Consider the following 17,902-nt stretch of genomic DNA (forward strand, 5'->3'; position numbering starts at 1 on the left):
CTCCTATGCTCAGGATAAGACAAAATGAGAGGCAGCCTAATGGAAGCAACAGGGAAGATATTTAAGGAGTTCTGCCTCCATCTCAGGGCTTTGGTAGACTGAATTTTCGGGAAAAGAAAGCTCAGCTTAGCTACATAAGATCTTCTAAGTACTAATCACTGTGGCAGATGTGAATCACGTAAGGAATGGCCAGCACCCCCATTTTATTTAATACCCCACTGCTGCTGTTAACACTTCAAATCTTAACTTCATGAAAAGAGCTAATAACTAGGAAATTTGCGTGTGAAGAAAATGGTACTACTTCCTACCGAGCTGATTTTCTGGTACAAACAGGTTCTTCCACCAGTGTGTCCTCTCTGTTCCCAGGAGTCCATAGGGCAGCAGCACAGACACAGCACTGAGGGCGCAAGCCCGGCAGGCGAGAGGGCCTCCTGCCCAACAACCCCACCTACCTGTTCCTGCATCATGTATCACTATGCCATCCAAAAGAATATACAATCTCTAGTTTCTGATCAAACTGAGTAGTAATAACATCTTATCTTATGCCTTCAAACCTTCACAAATCTATAATACAGTATTTTCCAAATCTGCAGGACTTTGAAATTGTATCCAAAATTAAAGTACATGGAAGAGAAAAAAAAAAAAAAAAAAAAAAAAAAAGAAGTATTACAGCATATGAATAATACAGTTCCTTCTTACAGATTAATTATATTCAACTCTGCATGCAAAGCATAGGACTGTTTCTACTCATGCAAAGCTACAAGAGCATTCATTTCACCAGAACTCCTTAAGAACATCATATTACAAGAGTGCCCATCTGCTTTTGTGCCACAGGACAACACTGTTTACCCCACTGACTGCTTCAAAACTCTGTGCCAGGACTGTACTGTGTGTTCTGTTAAGAAAATGAAAGAAGTTACTATTTAGGTCAAGTGTAAGATTAAGAGAGAGATGGAAGAAAAAGAAAAAAAACAAAAAGGCTTGTTAATATAGCTGTAATTGGCATAGCCCTCCAAATGTAAATAGTGATCCTTCCAAGAAAAGGCATTTCTAGTTTAGATTTGGCAAGTGAAACATGATGATACTGGGAAAAATACTGTTCTGCTAATACAACTGGAGATCAGACAAGATTCTTACCCACCCAGAATGGTTGCAAAACCCCTTGATCCTCTAACATGCAGATTTTCATAAGCCAAGTTTTTGGTTTAAATGGGAGAATGCGTTCAAGGACGCATTTTCTTAGTACCAGATTTTTTCTTTTAAATGAAGAAGTCACATACAGACTTTGCTCCTATCCTCCCCACACCCCCTAAACACCCATACACTAATATATATATATATAAATAAAGGAAATGAAACTTCCCCATCAATGAAAATAGTGTATGTGGGGGAGAGTAGAGAAAAAAGACAAAAATGAGTCTGTAGAGCATCTCTGTATGATCAACTAAGAACCAACTTTTAAGATAGAGATTCAGCCATTACCAAATTTTAAATGTAATAGTCACTTACTTCACAGGTTTGGGTAAGGTTTATTTATCACACGTTAGTGCTGAAGGAGTTATGTAGGATTTAAAGTTCACTCAAAGAGAAAGTACTTGGTGTAGGCTCTGTATCTCAAATGGACTCCGTTATCCTTGAAGGGACCTTGTGACAGGGTGAACAAAAAATCTCCCACCTTTTAAAGCAGAGCAGCTAACAATTCAACATTTAACCTATATGTGTTCTGCTGGAGCAATTCTTCCCCAGCCCATGTTTTTGCAGTCTTAACACCACCCTAAGGTTAGCTGGAGCTTTTAGTACCCGACTCAAAGCTTTCCCTCATTACTGAACAAAGATTTTCGACAAACAACAAAATAACAATAATATATATCAAAAAAAGAGCATCTACAACAATCCTGCTTTGCTGTAAATGCCACTAAGTCTAAACGTGAACAAAAAATAAAAAGCCAAAACAAAACCTTGCAGCGCAGCACTTCAAGGACATATCACAATGCAGTCTCTATCAAAAATCTTACAATGAGCACTTGACGAGAGGAGGGAGGGGAAAGGCAGCAACCATTTTCTTGCTGGACTAAAAAGACTTGAAAAAATTTGTGATAAGGCCTGGGATGGCTGCTTCACAAAGGTCTCAGCAGCAGAGTAGGGAAACTTGGCATTTGGGGCTGTGTATATGGAAAGTAAAGTGATCAGCAGATGGAAAGCTGAAGATCAGAGATTTGGATTAAATTCTAACAGATTTTGAACTGAGAAAGACAAGCCTCCTTCCCCTCAACACCCACATTCCCCCCAACACCCCAAAAAAGAAGAAAAACCAAACCTGCTACCTTTTGAGTTTACATCATATCAGCACCTTGGGTCTTTCCAGAGCAAATCATCAGTCACTATGAAAACTTAGGTGGGCTGTTTGTGTGAGACACGTTACCCTTTGTTACGGAGTTAAGATGAAACCACAAGACTCATTTCACTCAGAACCTCAAAATATACCCAACACTACAGAACTCACCCAAAATGTTGCAAGACCCCCACTATAACATGAAGTCTAATCTCTAAAAAACACACCATCACAGGGGAATGTAGCATCCATTAAAAACGTGCTGTGAGTCCCCCAAATCAACAACTTCTTGAGGAGAAAGTAACACAAACTGGGTGATTGCCTATCAGTTTCAGAGGCAGCAGTATGTATCATAGAATCAGAATCACAGAATGGTTTGCGTTGGAGGAGACTTTAAAGCCCATCCATAGCCAAGCCCAAACGTGGGCAGGGATGTTCTCCCTCAGCCCAGGCTGCCCAGGGCCCCATCCAACATGGCCTTGAGTGCCTGCAGGGATTGGGCATCACAACTTCTCTGGGCAGATTGTAGCCTGAATGCACTTTCCAGCTTTTCACACACATCAATGCTGTCCTTTTCTCGGCAGAACTCTCTGAAAGGATCTGGGTTGATTCTTCCTATTGATACTAAGTGCCCATGTTGTAAGAGCGGGCTGTTCCCCAGAACTGGGCCTGCACTTGTGGGGCCCATAGGTCTCAGCATGGTGGTACTCCAAGCCCTTTGCTTCCAGCAGGCCTACGTCACATGGACACCACTGGGGACCCTACAGCAACACAGCCAAGCAAGGGACGGAAAATAGACGCCAGCCTTAAACAACCAGCATGAAGCAGGGTCAAGGAGCAGTCTCCTGGCTGGTCTCTACTGAAAGAGATAAGCACAGAGAGGATGCAAGGTCTGTGCTCAATACCTTGAGGCCTAGGGGGAGAGCCTGCCCCAAACTCTGCAAGGTGAAATCACGCACAAACACATGCTGCTCACAAGTGGGAGCCATGCACCTCTGCAACCTGTCCGGTTGCAAGCAAAGGGTTAAAAATAAATAAATAAATAAATAAAACAGATGAAACTTAGGCCACCGCTCTTTGAGCCATGCTCAGACACGCTCTTTGGAGGAAGACTGTCTTTCTTAAAATATATTTGAATGTGCTATTTTTGTCTTTATCATAGAAGGCCTGATTTCCCCTTACAGCCCTGCAATTGATGACAATAATAGGTTTCTCAGAGCCAGACAAGTCAGAGAGGTTTTATACCTTCATATGTGGCAAACCATACAGAGTTTGCTGCCTTCATTTTTGTAGTGCCAAACACAGCTCCCCACCCCACGACACTGACAAGCAGAGCAATCAAGCTGCTCACTGACACTGCTGGTGCTGCTGAACTTGCGTAAGTATAGGAGAGCCTGGAAGCCAAGACCAGGCAAAACTGACGTCTGCACTTGTAGATGTGGCTATCTCCATTGCAGAGGTGTGGGAGAGGGCGAAAGAATCCCCCTGGTTTTTATAGGCAGAAAATTATACCGTTCTGATCACAGTTCCTCATTGGAAGCTATACAGTATCAAAAAAGGCCTAAGAGAAGAAACAATTTGTTGCCACATCACAAATTACTTTGCATCTATCAAACGCTGTTGGTTTTTGTTTGTTTTTTTGTTTTTTGAAGTATTTCTAAGGAAGCTGAAATGAAACTGCCTTATCTCGCAAGTTGCTATGACACATCATAAAGAGACACAGCCTCCCAGCACCAGAATCTCACAATGACACCACAGATCCCAGGGCTGCTCTCCCTCAGCTCACCGCTCTTTACAGATCTGGGAAAGGGGAGGAAGGCCCTCACCAAGCAACTCTCTTAGAGACATATATTCCCTGCTAGATTGCAACAAAAGTACAGCAGTTTAAAACATTCAGAGCAGTATATTATCTCACTGCTTTAGGAAAGCTGCAGTAGGTTACATGACTGGGTTTTTTATACTTTTCTCACACTCGTTACCAGATGCTAAATTACAATCTTGGTTTACAACAGCAAACCTCCGTGTATCCCTGGAAATGGCCTGAAGAAGCACGTGCAATGGAATTCTTAGCTTAAAACCTAGCTTAAAACCTAAGTCCCTTTTCCTACCCAGTCCTGTTGAGTGCTTCCCAAAAGCAAAGTAACCTGAAAGAAGGACTTGCTCTGTGGTCCTAAACCCAAACCAGAGGCACGTGATTGGCAGAGGCCAACAACACAAAGTGCATATCACATGGAGATTTTATTCAGCCTCCAAATGTAACATGAGTCAGAGTTAGATAGGGAGGTTGTTCATGCTATGGTTACTCACAGGACCCTACCTGGCCCCACTGTGCCCAGGGCAGGGCACTCAGCAATGACAGGGCTGCCAAGTGCCACCCTTACCACTGTACCTACAGGCTGAGCCCACGCTCTGTGCCCAGGCTGGCATCCACAGTGAAGCCTATGTGATCTATTATGCCATTCAAATTGAATTACTCGTATTTGAGCTTTTCAGACATGCTGGTTTGACTGACGCCCTGATAATGCTACTCAGCCCCTTGCTGGAGTCTCCCAACTTCAGAAACTTGATCTACTTATCAGCTGCAGCAGAAAGGATCATAAAAGCATTTATTTGCAACAAAAGCTTGGAATGCAGCACATAGGAGCCTCTCCTTTTTCTAAAGTACATGAGATAATTAGCTATAGAAGAAAAACGCACAATATGTTTTCTTTATATGAAAGAATTGCTTATCTAAATTCTAACTTAACAGCCTATTTGGCATGACCTTATTTTACAAACTACAAAGCCACAGGTTAACTTCCACACTATATATGCATAGATGGAGTGTTGATGAAGCAGCACTTGGGATGTTAAAATTCCAACCTTGGATAAGGCTCAAAAAAGCAGGTAACAATGAATCGTAGAATATCCTGAGTTGTTAAGGATCCATAAAGTTCATCGAGTCCAACTCCTGGCTTCATACAGCAACACCCAAAAATCAAACCCCATGTCTGAGAACGTACAAGGAACATTATGCCATGTTCCCACGTCGGGTGACAAAGTGAAACGGGTATTTCTAGGGAAACATTATGAGGAATTGACTGGAGCACAGCCTCCAGTCAAGGAAGGAGGCAGCCCCAGCACAGTGCCCGCAGGCCAGCTGGGATGCAGGGCAGCAGGAGCAGCAGGGCAAGGCCCAAGCTGGCCCATAGGGCTCTCTGAAGCACATGCAGCAGAATTACAGTTGTCAGAGATACAAAACTTCACCCTTGTTATTACCCGCTTAACACACAATTAAGCACTTTGCAGCGTTTGCCATAAATAGTTCAGCTATGGGTCACTGTATCTATCTCACCGCTATGAGATTAGTTTGTAAAACCCTATGAACATCACTGGTGTTGGTGGTGGTCGGCGTGGCTGTGCCGGGACACGACAAGAGGTCGGATGCTACTGGGCGAGCGCGTCGGCGTCACCGAGTTTCACACCCTGGCTATTCCAGCCTGGGCGGCGGGAACGAAACCGATCTGAGAAGCCGGCAGAGGATGAGTAGGCATTATCCACTTACTGACTGGTGAACTGCCAGTTCATTTCACTTGCAAATCATCCCTCCGCTACTTAAGCATCTGGCTGGCAGCTTTTGGTCATTACCCCGCACTGTGACAGCACACACACCCCAGCCGTCCCGCACTCCAGCACTTTCCCACTCTATGGGTAGAGCAGCAGTCATCCCCTATACCCTGCGAGGCACCTCCGCGCCGTGACCCTTCGGATGCCGCCACCTCGCTCGGGAACACGCGTGGGTCCCTCGGCGGCTCGTGGGACGCGCACACCCCGCCCGGCCCCGCGCACTGACAACTTCCTCGCTGCCGCCCCGCGCCTCCTTCCCTCCCTCCCTCCCTCCGTCCCTTCTCTCGGCGCGGCTGTACCGCCGGCCCCGCCCGGAGCAGCCCGGAGCAGCGGGCAGGTAGGGGCCGGGCAGCCCCCACCGCGGCCCCGCAGGGAGGAGGAGGATGAGGCGGCTTCGGGCAGGGCCTCGGCGCTGCGGACCGAAAGTCAGCTGCAAACTTTTTTTTTTTTTTTTTTTTCTTTTTCTTTTTTTTTTTTTTAATTCTGCAAGCGAAGCCCCGGCTCATGCAAAAATGAAACTTGCGAAGCGCTGCCCTACCTGGCGCCAAGTCTGCAACAAGTGCACGGGGGCCGGCACGAGGGGCTCTGATTTTTCTCTCTTTTTGGGAGCCGCGAGAGCGACCGCACAATTAATTGATCACCGCGCCGCCGGGGCCGGGTCCTACTTTACTTACGGCGCAGCCCGTAAACAAATATCGCTCCGCCAGGAAACGCAACTCCCCCGGCCCGCACGGCCCGGCCCGGCCCCGCCGCCAACACCCGGCCCGGCCCCCGCCCGCCCGGCACATGGCGGGTCCGCGCCCCGCGGGGAGGCTGCGGAGCGGGCGCTTACCTCCGGCACGGCCTCCCGCTGCGGCTCCGGCCGCGCCGCCCTTCTCTCGTCTCTCGCCCGTGATGCACGAAATCCCGCTGTCAGCAAATCGCTGTCAAATTATTTTCTCGCAAAAGAGCGAGGAGGAAAAAAAAAAAAAAAAAAGCAAAAAAAAAAAAGCAGAAGCAGAAGGGGGAGGAGGCAGCTGGAGGCGACGGGATCCCTCCGCCGCGATGGGTCTGGCTCTGGGTAGCGAAGCAGGAAGTAAGGTGTCGGCGGCGCCGCGGCCGCGGCCGCCCGGCCCCGCGGCGGGGCGAGGGCGAGGGGCGCCCGCCGCCCCCGGGGCCCGCTCCGCCCGCTCCGCCGAGCCGCGGCCCCCCCTTGTGCGGCCCCTCCTCTCGGCGCAGGTGCCGGGGCGGCTGGCGGGGAGCTGTCAGCGGCTGCCGGCGGGGCTCGGGCCGGCCGCGGGCTCCCGGCGCCGCATGCCGCAGGGCGGAGGGGACGGGGCCGGCTCCGGCTCCCGCCCGGCCGGCGGCACCGCCGTCCCTCCCCCGCGGCGCTGAGGGAGGGGGCGCCCGGCGGCGGCGGCGGCTGAAGGAGATGGGGTCCCGCCGACCGGGCTGTGAGGGAGCGGCCGGGCCGCCTCACCCCCCCCGCCCCACCGCCCGGAGAAGCCGAGGCCGAGCTGGGGCGGGGGGAAGCGGCGGCGGCGCCGGGAGAGGAAAGTTGTGCCGGGCTGTCAGCGGGCCGGGCGGCTCCGGGCGGGCTGAGGGTTAACCGGGAAGTTCACGCTCTCGCACAGCGAGCCCCGTGGAAAGTTGCCGCTCTGGTCGCTGGTTTTTTGCCACTGCTAGTCTTAAGCTGTCCCTTTCTTTCCCCGTTAATTCCGCAGGAGGGTTCTGGTGGCGTTCCTTCCCGGCCCTGCCTCCCTCGAGCTGGGAATATACGTTACATTGCACCAAAACGTTCCCTTGCGGGGAAGGATTTCGCATCTCGAGGACGGAGACGCGGTGCGCGCGACTCCTGCGGCGCTCCGTGTGAGCTCAGGGAGTTACTGCCAGAGACCATGGCTGGGGAGAGAGAAACCGAAACGGGGCGGTGGTGAGGGCCCACTTCTGCCTTCAGAACAGAAGGAAGAAGAAAAAAGACAAAACTCTCCCTGGTTACGGCTGCAACAGAAATAGGGCTGTGGCGTGTTAGCGTCTCTGTTTCAGCCTTACGTTGTAATGGTTACCAGCAGCCTCATTTCATTTTTATGGTCATCCCGGTTTCTTGGTTGCATGACACTTCTATTGGGACACCGTTCTTAATAATTTAACCTTTTATGAGATCGTTTTGATTTACAGTGCAGATTAGAGCAGACTGAAAAGGCATGATATCACCCGCTGGCTGCTGTTCCTCTGCACCCCATGCAAAGGTCTCCGCTGTTGAAGATGTCAGGAGCGAGGTCTCATTTTCCTTCCCCAGCCAGCCAGTCATTTTCTAATCTTATTTTTACTTAAGTGAGGAATCGCATTCAGATACTGTAACTTTGCCGTGCTGAGCTGTGCAGAATCTACACTGAGTTTTGGATTCAATGGATGGCTTGTTTGCTCACTGGAGTCCCAAGTCACATAAACTATGTTGAAAATAGAATTGAAACCACAGCTCGACGTGTGCCTTGCCTCTGTTTGTTTTTTGAGTCTAGTCTGAAGCCCAGAATAGCCCATATTGCTTGCGATTTCCAAAATGACTTCTGAAAATAAGCTGTGTGATAGAACAGTCTGTATAGCTTTCTCTCAGCATCTCAACTTGTTCAACCGATGGATGTGAACAGATCCACATTGAGTTGGTGAGGTGGTACTTCATTTAACTGAAGCTCGCGGGCTTGAGTTGCAGTTCTCAAAGCAAAAGCAAATGAATGGTATAATTTAAATTTGAACAAAGCATCATTATCTGGCCTCCGCCTGACGTGCTGTGAGCTCGACCTGCATTGCTCTGCCATAACAAGTACATACATAGAATTTCTGAATGAAGGCAAGTAGGTTATTAGCTTTGGACAATGTTTCATGAAAAATGTGGGGGCTGGCTTTAGCTATACCGCATTCTTTATACTTATCCTGCAATTTATGAATTGGTCTTCATCAGAAGCACAAAGCCCTAATTAATGTTCTCAGTTTTCCTGATCCTTCTTCTAATTTTTGAGGATTTAGAGACCAAGCTTTCCTGTTTCAAATAACAAATCACGCTCCTATTCCCAGTATAAAGCCCCAGAAAAACTCTACAAACTTGTCATGATTTTCCTTAACATTTTGGCCATGATAACCGGCAAGTATGTGGGTGCTGGCCAGGCACCCACTGCCAGCTCACTGCCAGCCCAAGAGGGAGATCTGCTCACTCTTCACTGCCTGACCCTAGTGAGACCAGACAGCTGGTCCCTCTTTTGGGCTGATTTCCTGCCGGCTCTGTGGACAACAGGGATGGGAACTGCAGGATGCGCAGACAGAACTGGCTGGGAACACTGGGGCAGCCGCTTGCTGCAGTGAACTGTCAGGGCAACTCAGCTGTCTCCCGAAACCTCCCACCACTTAGGAACAACAGAGAAGCAGCAAATGTCTTACAGTAACTGCTATCGCTCTGTCAGATTTTTGTCAGAGATTAATGAATTTTAATTATTGCTAAGCAGAGCTGTTTCCGAAATGAAAGAAGTACAGAAGTTGGGAAGCAACAGAGGTCTCTGATCAGCCTTTTGGTTAATTCCTCTCTGATACAGGAATGCTGTGTCATTATGTTCCCAAATGCCTTCAGTTTTATTAGTAGGCTTTGCCTTGAATTTGTGGGCTTTCCAAGAAAGACTGCACTGAAGAAGACGGAATGTGGTTGTGGTAGAAGCAACCAATCCTTGTTCAGCTGGAGCAATGAAAATACATCCCTTAGGGCTCCTTAGTGAATCACATCTACGTGAGTGTCGCTGCTCAGAGGCACAGCGGCAGAAGTATGGCTATCCACCCAGATCCTCAGTGTTGGATGTCCGCTTCCAAGCTGAGTTTTGAATTGCAGGCATTATCTTAAAAAAATAAACAAATGAATTAGATCTCAGTTACCAAGTTGGTTGGACAGAACTGATGGTAGGTTTAGGTATGTTTTGACCTGGATTTTTGGGCCGTTTTGCATACCGACACAGGATTCAACATTAAAAGCAAATTTGGTCTCAGAATCTGACATCCTACATAATATGGGCCATGGCATTTGTAACTAAGGTTAGAAGTTGCTGAGTTAATTCCTCCCCCCCCCCCCCACCCCCCCTCTCCCACCAAAAAAATTGCCAAGCTGGAGATGAAAAGAAAAGATTGCTCCCTACCAGCAGTTGTTTTGGTGTAATTACCAGTTGTCTCGTGGCTGAATGTTTGAACCTGAGTGTTCATTCTGACTTGTCAGTTTTCCAGCATGACTTTGCTGTTTGGTTTTTTTTTTGTTGTTGGTTTTTTTTTTTTCTCTTCAAAATCATTTTGGGATTGTCTGAATGGATTTAGTCAGTCTTTACCTCTGTCTTTTTCCTGTTACAAATGAGAAAAACCAGGGCCCCTCAGAATTGTCACTAGTAGGGTAAAAACAGTTTAAAACACTGATTATATGTTTTCTGTGATCACATTCACTGTGCATCCAAAGGGAAATGGGTACAGAATCCCATATACTTGAATACAGGCAAAACAATGATGGTCAGCAATGTTTTTTCTCAGAGATCAGCAAGCATAATGCTTGCAGCCCCTCTTCTGCCTCTGTCTTCCTTGCCTTTGTGGGTGCTGAAGTGCAATCTTCCTCACTGCTGCATCGCTCTGTGGGAAGCAAAGGGTGCCGAGAGCTTTAAGAGAACAGCTTTGGCTCTTTGTTAGCACCTCTTATGGCTTCCATTGCGCGTTGGGAAAAAATGGCCATTTAAACTCACAGAAGCCCTTTCTGGTGGGCGGGCCATCCGGAACCACACTACATAGCCACATAGTCCTGCTGTCCCCTGCACAAGTCAGTTCCCAGTGCGTGGCTTTGCCACTGTCTGGCACCGCTGTCACTACTCCTTGCTCCCCCTGGTGTGCCAGATCAACGCCCAGAGCTGGCAGGAGGCCCGCGCGATTTTTCCCTGAATTGCCTCGCTGAATCAGCTAAACAAGCAGCAAGCGCCCAAAAGTGGGATTTACAGCAGCGCTGGCTTAAATTGCCTTTAATCAGCATGGAACCACAGCTGCCGTCTTACCCAGCAGATAAGATACTCCGTAACAATGTCCGACAAAGCAGAGAGCCACCACATAGGCAGGGAAAAGTTCTATTTTTAAAAACCATGAATGAAAAACAACACCCGCACACACACCTGTGACTACAGCCCCCTTTGCATGCACCACAGTTTGCTCTGTAAGCCCATGGGCACCTGTTTTCTCTCGCCTTGCACCTCACAGAATTTTTACCATGGCTCAGCATGGTTTATGTATGAATACATCTCTCTGCTGCTCCTCCAGGAGCTTTGGGCTGGCTCGGGGTGGCAGAGGCACTGTGGAATATGGCAGCTGGGGAATGGAGTAACTTCCAGTAGGACCCCAACCTTAAACTTCCCGTCTCTAGATTCAGCTGTTTGCAGGGATGCTCTGAAGCAAAGCAAGGCCCAACGAGTGCTTTGGCATGTTTTGGTAAAGAAGCTGCAGATATGCAAATCAGAAATAGTGCCGAGTCAGAGATTTTTTTTCAATGACTTTATTACTGTTTTGCAAGCGCGTGAGAGCTGTAGGGAGGAACACAAGATAGAGGCGTTGGGAGTTTTAAAGGGGACATTTTGTTTTCTGTGCATCAGTTCCTGTTTCTCTTGGAAGAGCCACGCAGATAGACATCCTGTGAGGAATAACGTGGGCATGGACGTGTGTGCACAAGGTACAGTGACACGGACCACCCTGCAGATGATATCCCAGGGAATAACATGGATGTTTGTGTGGCTTTTTCACACACTAGAGAAAAGGAGATGTTTTCTTTTATAAAGTGAATAACCATATGTATTTATACGTTTACAAATCTATGACATATACATGTCGTATAAGTTATGTAAGTTTACACATTATGATTGCATAAACATCTAAAACTCATTTATCTTCATAAACATAACACAACTGAGAACTTTTTATATTTTTTTTAATAATTTCCAGGTTTTAAGTTGATTTTGTGGTTTGAACCATGTTAAAGTCTGATAATAGCAGGACTAGGGGAAATGGTTTTAAGTTAAAAGAGGGAAGATTTAGGTTGGATGTTAGGGGAAAGTTCTTTACTAGAAGAGTGGTTAGGTCCTGGAACAGGCTGCCCAGGGAGGTTGTGGATGCCCCGTCCACTTGGAGGTGTTCAAGACCAGGTTGGACGGGGCCCTGGGCAACCTGATCTAGTAAAGGCGTATGTTTGGTGGCCCTGCCAGGCAGGGGGGTTGGAACTACATGATCCTTGAGGTCCCTTCCAACCCGGGTAATTCTGTAATTCTGTAATTCTGTAATACTGAATAAAGTATCACTTGATCTGAGAGGGTCTTGCAATCAGGGGCCCAATAATGCTCTCCTCGTTTTTCAGATGGATAAAATGGGGAGCAGAAGCAGTCCAGCATTACCCTGGAAACTAGATCCTGAGGTAAAGCAAGAAACAAAGTCTTCTAAGTCTTCTTATGGCTGTATGTCCAACACCCAGAATCATAGGGGTTGGAAGGGACCTCTGGAGATCATTGAGTCCAGCCCCTCTGCTCAAGCAGGCTCCCTGTGGCAGGTCACACAGTCAGGCATCTAGGAAAATCCTGAATATCTCCAGAGAAGGAGAATCCACAACCTCTCTGGGCAGGCTGTTCCAGGGTACCACGACTCTGGCAGTAAAGAAGCTCTTCCTTGTGTTACTATGGAACTTCCTGTGTGCCAGTTTCTGCCTGTTGCTGCTTGTTCTATTGCTGCATGCCACAAAACTCGGGGTGTGTGGAGCTCTGACAGACACGCAAGAAGTAGTTTATCCTCCTGGCTTTGCATGCCCTCCTGGTGGTAGAAGTTGAGAACTGCTACACGAAGAAACACATGTAAATACCCTCTTGCTAGAAAGAATTACAGAGTCTCATTTGCAGACGAAGATTCTATTCAATTACAGTGGGAAACCATCTTTACGGAGATCCTGACAAATTCAAATCCAGAAAAATGCAGTAGCAGATTAAAAGTTGAATCTCCTCCGACTTCTGCTGAGTGCCCCCCACTAGTCCTTGTGAACTGTGCTTGCTTGGCTTTACATTCCTGTCAGGGAGTTAAATCGACAGAAACAGAAAGAGGCTTGAGTGTGGCTTATGGCACAGAGCTGTGCTAGTTTACAGGGTGTTTGCTGCATGGGAGAAATACTTTCTGAGTATGAGAAGGAAAAAAATTAAGCTGATTGTATGCAAAAATTTTTTAAAGATAAAAGGTGTACAGTCATGGAAAAGACAGGTGATGGGAGCAGAAGAAAGCCTGGCATCTTAACTTTAAATTACAGTTAATCTAGGTCATTTTCTGTAACAGGAGGATGGTATCTAACTACAGATATGATTAAGTCAGTGTGGTTCCCTACCACAACATGTAACATGTCCAAGTCCACGCTGACAGCAGAGGTCGAGATTAAAGTTTTCCAGTGCACACAGTGAATTTTAGTCCAGTTACAACAGTGTTATTTTTTCAGGATTTTGTCCCTTGGAAGTGGATACACCACCATAAATAGTGCACCATTCATTGTCTGGAAAAAGCATCTGATTGGAACTACCACTGCAATTGTATCTTCATTTTCTCTATTTTCTATTCCATATTCCTCAGCATGGGAGTGCTTTATTTGGCTGATTTATGCAGATCTGCATGTGCTCTATGTCTATTTCATTGAGAGACTTTAAAAGAAAGCAACCATCCACATGTTCTTCTCTTGACCCTCCCATTCAGAATTGTAACCTGAATCTGTGATAGTCATATTTACCAGTTACTTGTAGCTCTCACTGCTTCTTTCTTAGTTATTTCTGACATACATGACCATGCATAGATATGTAAGGATGCAGATGTCATGATTTAAAATCATACTGTTAACTAACAAGTCTAGACTGTAACCGTACATCCAGTGTATACATAATATATGTGTTTATAGTTACTGATGTAGGGTGCTATACATCAAATTGAAATAAGCAGTATTGGTTCACATAGTTTTATAGTGATGGAAAGGCACTTACAGTAGAGAATAAGCACACTTACATTTCTATGTCACTGTTTTTGTTTGGTTGCCCCAGAATACTTGGGGAGCTGAGTTCTGCACTGACAAACAGAAAGCAGAGAATGCAATGGAGTTATTGTATTGATGCAGAGAGGCTGGGAGCCTGTGGAGACCCTTGTAGAGCAGGCTAACATTAATAATAGAGGAAGAGCAATTTGATAGCTGTGGAATTTTTGCTGGCAGTAGATGATAAGTAAATATGTAATGTCTTACTGTATATGTTTCCTGATGGGCAAATTTTGCTTCTAACGATGAAGAAACTGCCTCCACCACATTCAAATGGCTTGTGACTCTCCAAATAAGTACAGAATCTGGGAAACAAAGCAGAAGTTCCTCAAAACAATCTCTGTGCTGTGCTCCAAATGCAAAAGTCTGGGGCAAGCTTCAGTTTCTGAAACAAAACATCTCAGATTGTTGGGTCTTCTCTCTTGCAGAGAGAGGTAATGGTGCAAACTGGGAGCAAGACTGTTTTCAGAGAAGGAAAAGAAAGACTCTCTCCTCATTGACCTCATTGCAGCCTTTCAGTACCTGAAGGGAACTTACATCCAGGAGGGGAGTAAACTCTTCGAAAGGGCTGATAATAGCAGGACTAGGGGAAATGGTTTTAAGTTGAAGGAGGGAAGATTTAGGTTGGATGTTAGGGGTAAGTTCTTTACTAGAAGGGTGGTTAGGTCCTGGAACAGGCTGCCCAGTGAGGTTGTGGATGCCCCGTCCTTGGAGGTGTTCAAGACCAGGTTGGACGGGGCCCTGGGCAACCTGATCTAGTAAATGTGTATGTTTGGTGGCCCTGCCAGGCAGGGGGGTTGGAACTACATGATCCTTGAGGTCCCTTCCAACCCGGGTAATTCTGTGATTCTGTGATTCTCCCATGTCACTAGAGTGAGGGATTTTCCCGTGAAAGCTTCTGAAGCTTTCTTCTAGCTCTGTATAGTACAGACTTGCTCTCTTGTGTCTGAGAGCTCCCAGGGAACTCGCCAAAGATGACTGCATGATGTAAGGGCTGGAGCCTCATCCCTTAAGTCTGTGGTAACCAAGGCTTTGCCAGCTTGCCAGAAAGGCTTGGAATATGGGCCATCACAAAGGGGAAGAGAAAAACGTTTCTCAGTTTGACATTTGCTTTAGATGATTAGTTGGTCTGTATGATCCATTTCTCTGTATTCAAAAGTTTTAGCAATAGCAAGACATGTATCTTTGTTTTTCAGGTTCTGTTTTATAACATCTGTGCTCTGTCATTGCACAGATTATCTCTCACAAGTCCCTCAGAAGTAAAGGTACAGCTCCTTGACTCTCTGCTTTGAGACCGGCGCCGCTGAATAATATGGGAGCTAGTGATAGCTGGAGATTGAGACATCGATAAGTCTTCTGCAGCCCAGGGAGGGGTAAAGCAGCTACTTATAACTTCTGGAAATCCCCTGATGGGCAGTTGGGGGTGTATTTCACTTTCTTTGCACTGCTTGAATGATGCGCTGGGAAGAAAGGAGCGTGAAAAGAAAAAAAAATAATCAGCTCTGGTGATTCATTCTGAACCTACTGCCTTCTTAAAATATGATCAGCCCAAGGAGCGAGTACAGAGTAGAGTGAGGCCTGTTCCAGTCTTCTTCTAAGACTGCAATGTTGAAGCATCTGCTGAAAACTCTGGAGCCTGTGTTTTGTGGTCGGTCCTGCATGGAGGTCCCTGCTAGAGATGTGCCAGTGTTTTTCCCTTGCTATTGCAAGCTATCTGAAGATCTTGGACCCATTCCACACTTGAACTCCAAGCATTTTTGTTGCCTATCTGACCTTGCAATATGATAGGCTGGAAACTTTTACTGCTTGGCTTTCTGCAAGGCTTGTTTCACAATCTGGGTAATGTAGGTTTCTCAGCTTCCCATTCCCACTTCTGTAATGTTTATCATATTCAATTGTATGTCTGGTTTGGTGCTCATTTCTGCAGCTTCTGCCTACATTTCATGCAGTTCTTCATCTTATCTGCAATTGTTATCTGCACTCTCAATCAGCTCATCTCTTTTTATTAGTGATAGATCTTGCTGGTTCGCATGTTGCGTATGCTTTAGGATAGTAACGTCTTGCCTTGCCAGCAAACAGATTTTAATGCTGTGATAACGTATATCTGTTTGTCTGAGGGATGTGAAAACAATTTTGTGAGTGTTGTTTATGAAAACTGGGTTTTGCACAGCCTCAGTAGTTTTCACACGCTGCATCTGACCGCCCTCAAAGAAGCGACAAGTAGAGCTGATGGCATCACCAGCCCCTTGTTTACATCTGTTTGTCACTAACTGAACACAAAAATCCTCAGCTTTTCCCTTGCTGAGAGGACCACTCTGAGGACAGTTTTCTTTAAATTACCCTTCATTTTCTTGGTTCTTTTTTAACCTCTTTTTTAACCTTCTTTCCCCTTCCTATTTTATTTCTTCTACTGACCTTGTACTGCGCATAAACATTCCTCTTAAGGAAATTGGTGACATATTCATAGTTAATTTTTTATGCGTCAGATTTTGTGCCCGGTACATCATGATCCAGTTACATCTTCACTTGTGTGCTGTAACCCTGGCTTTCCCCTTTTCTTCTCTGCTGCCAACAAAGTAAGTTGATTTTCTAATAACCTCGAGTGCCTACTTTTATCCTTAACTCTCTGCAGATGCTTCCTTCCTCCAGCCTTGCTCTTTTCAGTCTCACTTTTTCCTCTTGGGGTCCCTCTGCCTATGGTTCTGTCCACCTCCCATCCATGTCATTCTATGCTGCTACAAGCTCTCCCACCAGCAGCTCTTGTGGCCATCCTCAAGCAAGCACTTATAGAACTGCTTAGGCAGTTTTCCCACTGCAGCGGGCTCATAGAAAGACCATTAATTACTTGGTTCGGTCTTAACCATGAGCAGAAAAAGGGGGCTTTTGTGTGACTGTCAACCCCTCCCCATTATTTGTAGAGGCTGGTTTTGTGTTTAATAGGATTACATGACTTCTTTGCTCTATATGCCAAAATGGATGGCTCCTTTCAGTAATAAAACAAAGCCAATAACCTGAAAGGAACCACTGCTCAAAAGCACAAACTTGACCTCTGATTGACCTTGACATTTACAAACTCAAAAGAAGTTTTCTTTCAGCAGGCAGCGCAAGTCGGGGAGGCATCGCGAGGAGGAGAGAATAGTTTGGTTGCTTTTTGATTACATTGTTTAAACCAACATACTACATGGTTTACAATACTTCATTACAATGTATTAGGGCTTGGAGGTGATTTAATGTCTGTTTATAACTGAGGCTAATCTTGAAATAAACAAATGAATGTTTGGAAAATGGATGAAGCTGTTCTGCTGGAGACAGTATTAAATGCATCTCTGAAGAGTAAATCGTGGATGTACAGCACTTATATGCTTTTTATTTCTACCTTCAGTTGTATTGCAGTAGTTTTGTCTGACACAATTAATCATGTTGCAGTAAGAAAATTCTGCTTCGTTAGGACCGTCAGGGAGCTATGCAGTCTGTAAAATTCACAGTTTAAAAACTGTTTAGCCCTTAAAAATCAGGAAAGAAGAAGAAGAAAAAAAAAACACTAGAAAATGCTGTAGCATTACACTAAGCACCATGGTGATCTAAATTAAATCTGTTACAACCTGTTCTAATTTAAAATTGCTCCGCTGTGCAAATGAAGAGGAAAAAATGAAGAGTTAGTTCACTTGTTCAAAGCTTTTTCATACTCCTAGATAAATCTTTCATCCCCTCTGTCTTTGTTAGTGGGCTTTATGCTCCCATTTTCTCTGCATTCACCACGTAACTGAACAAGAGTTCAGCCTGAGCCAAGGTCTCTACCCCCAGCATCTGGGTGTCAGTTCATCTACATCTGTTGAGAACAAGCAATGTCATCGCATGTCACCACCCCAGTGCCCAGCTCTTCCTTACAC

The 17,902-nt window shown here is 46.0% G+C and overlaps 1 protein-coding gene and 1 long non-coding RNA gene across 7 annotated transcripts in view; one reads left to right on the top strand and one right to left on the bottom strand.

Moving 5' to 3' along the window:
- The window catches only part of TRERF1 (transcriptional regulating factor 1), a 98,258-nt gene extending 91,344 nt beyond the window's left edge, over positions 1 to 6,914 (bottom strand). For 5 of the 6 annotated variants that reach the window (XR_014944573.1, XR_014944574.1, XM_015857362.3 and 2 more), the window contains exon 1: positions 6,771 to 6,914. The gene's annotated coding sequence lies outside the window, so the exon portion shown is untranslated. Of the gene's footprint in view, positions 1 to 6,476; positions 6,616 to 6,770 lie in introns of those variants that run through there. The other variant, XM_015857359.3, reaches the window with a different exon arrangement.
- A 26-nt stretch (positions 6,915 to 6,940) lies between these two features.
- On the top strand, positions 6,941 to 8,395 carry LOC116653113 (uncharacterized). Its single transcript, XR_004306478.2, has 2 exons — positions 6,941 to 7,013; positions 7,642 to 8,395. It is a non-coding gene; the product is annotated as an uncharacterized LOC116653113 (long non-coding RNA).
- Positions 8,396 to 17,902: the final 9,507 nt, after the last annotated feature.

Source organism: Coturnix japonica, chromosome 3 (genome assembly GCF_054131305.1).
Source record: "Coturnix japonica strain WE chromosome 3, WE-NBRP24, whole genome shotgun sequence".
Classification (NCBI taxonomy): domain Eukaryota; kingdom Metazoa; phylum Chordata; class Aves; order Galliformes; family Phasianidae; genus Coturnix; species Coturnix japonica.